This window comes from Palaemon carinicauda, chromosome 40 (assembly GCF_036898095.1).
Source record: "Palaemon carinicauda isolate YSFRI2023 chromosome 40, ASM3689809v2, whole genome shotgun sequence".
NCBI classification, from domain to species: Eukaryota; Metazoa; Arthropoda; class Malacostraca; order Decapoda; family Palaemonidae; genus Palaemon; species Palaemon carinicauda.
In genome coordinates, this window is record NC_090764.1 from 39,121,815 (window position 1) to 39,129,314 (window position 7,500).

General features: G+C 35.7%; 1 protein-coding gene and 1 long non-coding RNA gene across 2 annotated transcripts in view; one reads left to right on the forward strand and one right to left on the reverse strand.

The window, feature by feature from the left end:
* The window catches only part of LOC137631712 (uncharacterized), a 242,290-nt gene that overhangs the window by 168,035 nt on the left and 66,755 nt on the right, over positions 1–7,500 (forward strand). The window lies entirely within an intron of this gene.
* LOC137632019 (uncharacterized protein DKFZp434B061-like) overlaps positions 1–7,500 on the reverse strand; it is a 280,319-nt gene that overhangs the window by 132,861 nt on the left and 139,958 nt on the right. The gene's annotated exons all lie outside the window — the stretch shown is intronic.

Here is a 7,500-nt window from a genome sequence, read left to right on the forward strand (position 1 = left end):
GGAGCCACCGTCCTTGACCTACTTACAATCACACTGAGTTTTGTTAGGATTCAACTTCATACCCCATAATTTGCACCATGCACTAATTTTAGCTAAATCTCTATTAAGGGATTCACCAACCCCAGATCTACCTACATTCAGGGGATGGAATTGACGCAAAGAGAGTAGCATCATCTGCATATGCAACAAGCTTGTTTTCTAGGCCAAACCACATGTCATGTGTATATAGTATGAAAAGTAATGAACCAAGAGCACTACCCTGTGGAACACCGCATATCACATTCCTATACCCAGTATGGTGCCCATCAACAACAACTCTTTTAGATCTATTTCTTAAAAAATCAATAATAATGCTAAGAAACGACCCACCCACTCCCAACTGTTTGAGTTTGAAAACAAGGACTTCATGATTAATACGGTCAAAGGCAGCACTAAAATCAAGGCCAATCATACGAACTTCCTGACCACAATCAAGGGATTTCTGTACAGCATTGGAGATTGTAAGAAGGGCATCACATGCTCCAAGGCCTTTACGAAAACCAAATTGCAAACTAGGTAATAGATGATTACCTTCAGCAAACCTATTAAGACGTTTTGCCAGAAGACGCTCAAAAACTTTAGATAATATGGGAGTTATGGAAATTGGGCGGTAATCAGTTGGACTTGAGCTACCACAAACACATTTACATAGAGGATTAACATTACCAATCCTCCAACAAGTGCTGAAAGCTCCTGTTCTTGCTAACTTGCGCAAAATAACAGATAACTTTGGAGCTAAGAAATCTGCTATTTAAAAAAAAAAACAATAGAAAAATACCATTTGGGTTTACACCTCCATAAGCATCAAGGTCCATCAACAGAGCTTTAATTTCACGAGATCGAAAAGCTAACTTAGTTTAGCCTCAGGAAAACATGAATGAGGAAGTTCAAGTTTTTTCATTACTCTCTTTACTGTCAAAAACATCAGCCAAAAGGGTTGCCTTTTCCTTTGGACAGTGAGAGACTGACCCATCTGGTTTAAGTAAAGGAGGAACTGTTGCATCTACACCAAAGACTGTAGATTTATGTTCCTGAGTTGTACCAGAAAAGGTTTCTTTTATGGTTAAATTGTACTCCTTTTCAGTTGAGGCATAAACTCTCTGAGCAAAAGCTCGAAGCTGAGTATAGTTATTCCAGGTCAAATCTGATCTGTTACCCTTCCAAAGATGATAAGCCTCCTGCTTCTCCAAGTAAGCACGTCTGCAATCATCATTGAAGCACGGTTTGACCTTCACTCGGTACCTTAGCACACGAGAAGGGATACGCTTATCAGTTATGTTGACTATATTCTCATTCGAAGGGACAACGGGATCTATACCACTATATAATTGTGACCAATTCAAGCACAAAAGATCATGCAAAATCCCATTCCAGCCTGCTTGGGATTCCATATAAATTTTACGAGAGTATGATATATCAGGGACAGGCTACTCAGTCTTCACTACTAATGAAATCAAGGCATGATCAGATGTCCCGACTGGAGAACCAACCATACTAGTTATAACGCCAGGGGAGTCAGTGTATATGAGGTCCAAACAATTACCAGACCTGTGGGTAGCTTCATTTATGATTTTCTCACAGCCTGATTCAGAGGCAAAGTCTAAAGTTCTTAAGCCATGGCGATTGGTAGGAGAGATAGAACTTAACCACTCCCTATGGTGATAATTAAAATCACCAACAAATACAAAAGAAGCCTTTCTACCATCTTGTATCTCAGCCATAATGGTAAGAAGACAATCGAAGATAGAATCATCCATGTCTGGATTCCGGTAGATGGAACACAAATAAAAGTTGTTATGCCTGCCACAAACTTTTATTACCCGAATCTCATGACATCCACATTGATCGCAGGACTTTTGAGAAGCAGGGTTCTCAGTCCTAATATACACAGACATTCCCCTGGCCCTAGGGAGGGCATCACGTTTCAACATTATTGGCTTCTTGAAACCAGTTATAAGGAGCTCAGATGAGTGCCTCATATTAGAAACCAGAGTTTCTGAGCACAAAAGAATATCATACTGTCTGGACCCAACTGTAAGGTCTCGAATATTTGCATGAAGACCACGAATATTGCAATACAGAAGACGACATTGACGAAATCTAGGACGTACTGGTCCGGGATTTCGCTCAATGTCTCCAGACAGCATATGACTTAATAGAAATTAAAAAGAGACATTATACTTAAAAACTAGATTAACAAGAATTATAGCAAAAACAATATGTACAGAATTATAAATAAAGTGATTGATGAAACCCATAGACTATAGTAAAAAGTCGGAAAAACTGGTCAACATGGAGGAGCCGATACACCATGCAAGGCTAAATACCCTCCAGGATAGCCACTTCAATTGAAGGGAGGACAGTAAGGATGGTTTTGAGAAGAAAAAAAAAATAAGAAAAAGGAAAAGACAACCTCTTGATAAACCACCAGGCATCCATGGCCCTTCTATTAAGCCTGCCCAACACACCACTTCAAAAAAACAAGAGGAAGAAAAAAAAATAATAAGATAGAATAGTGTGCCCGAGTGTACCCTCAAGCAAGAGAACTCTAAGCCAAGACAGTGGAAGACCATGGTACAGAGGCTATGGCACTACCCAAGACTAGAGAACAATGGTTTAATTTTGGAGTGTCCTTCTCCTAGAAGAGCTGCTTACCATAGCTAAAGTTTCTCTTCTACCCTTACCAAGAAGAAAGTTCACTGAACAATTGCAGTACAGTAATTAACCCCTTGGGTAAAGAAGTGTTTAGTATCTCATTGTTGTCAGGTGTATGAGGAAAGGCGAGAATATGTAAAGAATAGGCCAGACTATTCTATGTAAGTGTAGGCAAAGAAAAAATAAGCCGTGACCAGAGAGAGGGATCCAATGCATTACAGTCTGGCCAGTCAAAGAATACAATACCTTTCTAGTGGTAGTATCTCAACGGGCGGCTGGTTTCCCTGGCTAACCTACTACCTTATAATAGTGTACTAACTGGCTTTGACCTCCTTATCTTGTATTCTCTAAAATATCAATGATGAATCTATCGATCTGAATTTTAATTGAACAGTTTTATATAAATGGGATGGTAAAACTAACGTAAATCAGAAATCACTATAAACATAGATTTGATGAAAATAGCAATTTTTCTAACCTGAGGCTCACGCAAGAGGGTATGCTGGAAACACGTTGATGCCTTGATGGTAATTGCCTGTAATGATATATATATATATATATATATATATATATATATATATATATATATATATATATATATATATATATATATATATATATATCACCACTATCATCAGCTCTTATTAGACCACTGCAAAACAAAGGCCGCAGACAGGTCCTTCTGCTCGCGTCTGTGTATGGTCTTTCCATTCCAGTTTGTACTCGCAAATTTTCCTTCTCTATCAGTCCATCGTCTTCTCTTCCTTCCCCTGCTTCTTTTGTAATATCTAGGAGCCCATTCTGTTATATATGTATATATATATATATATATATATATATATATATATATATATATATATATTTATATATATATTTAAGTATTGATTTAAAAGCAAGATAGAGACTACTGGAGAAATGTAACCGAGGCCCTTTTCGTCAATAGGCGTAGGAGATGCAAAGACTCTCCAGCTCTGCTTTATTCACCATTATTTAGTAAGGAGTCTTATATTTTCTGCCTATCTTTAAGGGTTTCCTTCCCTTATCCATAAAACTTTGTTTATAATACTCTTGTTATCACCAAACTCTCGTCCTTTATAGTTTTTACTTGATCAAACATCAAAATAACGGTCACCCCTTGTATCTACTTGAACGTTTATACTCATTATTGTAGACTATGAAATCCCATGTCTCAGCTTTCCAGTTCTTCTTACATTGTTATTATTATTGTTGTTATTATTATTATTATTATTATTATTATTATTATTATTATTATTATTATTATTATTATTATTATTAAAAGTATTATTATTAATTGCTAATTGTTGTTATTACTTGCTAAGCTGCAACCCTAGTTGGAAAAGCAGGATGCTATAAGTCCAAGGGCTCCAACAGGGTAAATAGCCTACTGCGGAAAGAGAATAAGGAAATAAATAATGAACAATTAAAATGAACAGTATCGAAATTTGAATAAATATGTCAGATATAACCTATAAAAACATAGAAAAATAGAAAAAATATAGGAAGAAAAATAAGATAGAATAGCGTGCCTAATTGTACCCTCAAGCACGAGAACTCTGCTCCAAGACAGTGGAAGACCATGGTACAGAGGCTATGGCATTACCCAAAACTAGAGAACAATGGTTTGATTTTGGAGTGTCCTTCTCCTAGAAGAGCTGCTTACCATAGCTAGAGAGTCTCTTATACCCTTACCAAGAAGAAAATAACCACTAAACAATTACAGTGCAGTAGTGAACCACTTCAAGTGAAGGAGAATTCTTTGGTAATCTCAGTGTTGTTAGGTGTTTGAGGGTAAAGGAGAATGTGGAAAGAATAGGCCAGACTATTCGTTGTATATGTAGGCAAAGGAAAAATAACCCGTAACCAGAGAGAAAGATGGGCCCAATGTAGTACTGTCTGGCCAGTCAAAGGACCCAATAACTCTCTCTAGTGGTAGTATCTCAACGGGTGGTTGGTGTTCTGGCCAACCCACTAACTAGTGTTTTATGTATGCAGAAATATCAGTTTGTATTCGTTCCGGGAACTTTATGGTGGATATGCATGTACATTTACATCTGCTGATTGTAGTTAAAATAGTTGCAAGATTTGAACACGAGAGCTAAGTTAATCTGTATTTACCACTGAAGATATTGGGGGAAATGGTTTATTGGGATCAAGAGACTCTGGCAAACTTTTAACAGGTTCAACCTTTTTTTTCTTTTTAATTTCCATGATTTACACCATACACCCGCAGGGAAAATTTATTCTAAAATTCTCCATATTTTTCTTGTTTCACCTATTTTGGGACCGTTTCTTCCTACTACGAGTATAATCCATTGTATTAATTTGCAAATATTTATGCAGATCAGCCACTCTTATTCTTTCATCATGTTAGAAATTCATTGCTCTAGTTCCATCTTTGTTTTCAATTACTCTCAGAAACTTGTTCTTGTTCACATTTTCTCTTAACATCTGCAGTTTCCCCTTTCTCCAATCATTGCAACACCTAAAAACATCAACTATACAACACTATTTATAACTTATTTTCTATTACCACTACGTGGCACTTGCGTCTATCGTAATTTCTTTTGCTTCTCCTATTACCATGTTTATCGAGATAGCAGGTAGCCATGGAAACATAACACGCCCTTGTTTCAGACCCCCTTTTACATCATTCCAGTCATGTTCCCATTTGAATGTTCTAAAGCATACATTGTTCTCTTTACAAAAACCTTTATATCATTAAACACATATCCATTATCATACATTTTATTTATGTCCATATATATTATACACATTTTATCCTCTTATTTTCAAGCTTATAATTATTTCATAACAAACCATCGATCTCTACTTTCTCTTCCTTTCGTAGACCCATATTGATCTTCCCATCAATCCTTGTTATCTTCCTGCCCCCCGTCTGTACTCTTATGACCCCATTTTAGGCCTATATAAACTACCCATATACTCCTAGATCAAATTTTTCCAATCACCACCCCAAATGCTTTACTTCTAGTTCTAGATCATAAATTTTCCATTCTCCCCAAATGATTTGTATGTCTGAATCAAAATTATCTTCGTTCTTTAAATTTGCAGACATACATGAAACTCAAAGTTACAAGAATGTTAATTCTCACGTCAACCAAATATGGATCAGATATAGCAATGGCAATGCCTTTTCTCACTCTTAGATCCCTCAACGCGATATTTCATAGTAACTTTGTGCTAAAACATAATCCAGCATATTTGTACAAAGTGATATGGACATATATTCTCAGATCTTGGGAACGCAATTTGTTGTATATATGTGGATTTCATGCTTTCTATTTTTCCATATTCGGTCAAAATAGCTTGTCATGACATGAAGTATCAATCGTTCAAATGTAACCCTAGATCTGTAAATTCCTCTTAGGTTGAAAGAAAGACTGTACGAATTTACTCACATATTCTATGAGTTCTAAAAGAGAGTATATTTAACAGTTATGAATTATTAAGATGCTTTTCTAAAAAATGTAAGGTTCTCAATGTGTTTTTGGTGTTTCTGTGAAAGTTTTTTTAGAATGGAGATCTTGATTCTAAAGTTTTACTATCGTTCTTTGTTTATCGCCTCCAGGGTATTACAATCTTAAGCTGTTTTTTTTTTTTATTTATATCAGAACCTGTAATATTACACAAGTTCTTAATGTGTGGTGCAGCCTCATCAAGAATTATTATATTTAAATTTTTGCTCAGTTCATTGATCCCAGTGTATCATTTACTTAGATGTTTTCAGAGCTAAGCATATACTAGCTAGGGTTTACTTTTCACCTCGGCAAGACTGATCAGAAACCTTGCCAATCTTTTAATTATTTAACAAATATAGGACCACATAGATCTGGTGCTAACATATGTTTCGGTCATAGATTATTATTATTATTATTATTATTATTATTATTATTATTATTATTATTATTATTATTATTATTATTATTACTACTACTAGTTAAGCTTGAACCCTAATTGGAAAAGTAAGATTATATAAGTCATGGACTCTAACAGGGTAAAATAGCAGAGTGAGGAAGGGAAACAAGGAAATGAATAAACTACAGAAGTTGAGAACAATTAAAATAGAATATTTTGAAAATCAGTAACAGCATTAAATTAGAGCTTTCGTATATATATATATATATATATATATATATATATATATATATATATATATATATATATATATATATATATATATATATATATATATATATACATACATACATACATACATACATACATACATACATACATACATACATTATAAAAACTTAAAAAGATAAGAAAAGAAATAAGATGGAATAGCGTACCTATACCTAAGTGTACCTCAAGAAGGAGAACTCTAACCCAAGACAGTGGAAGACCACGGTACAGAGGCTATGGGACTACCCAAGACTAGAGAACAATGGTTTGATTTTGGAGTGTCCTAGATGAAACTATTTGAAAGTTCAAAGGTCACTCAGGAATGGCAAAGGCAAGAGTCGGTGGCAATGCCGTAGCAATACAATGGCTTAAAGACTGATCATATATACATCTGATCAGTGCCTAAGCCTCCTTTTCACCCAAGCTAGGAGCAAGGAGGACTAGGTAATGGTTGCTGATGATTCAGCAGGTAGACCTATAGGCTCCCCCATAGCTCACAGGGATGGCGAGGCTGCAGACGCTACAAGAAACTATCTAGTTTGGGCAGGTGTCGAACCCCAGTCCAGAAGATCGCTATGCAAGGATGTTTCCAGTAGGCTACCACAACCCTGAAATTTTGGGTTATTTTGGGCAACCCAT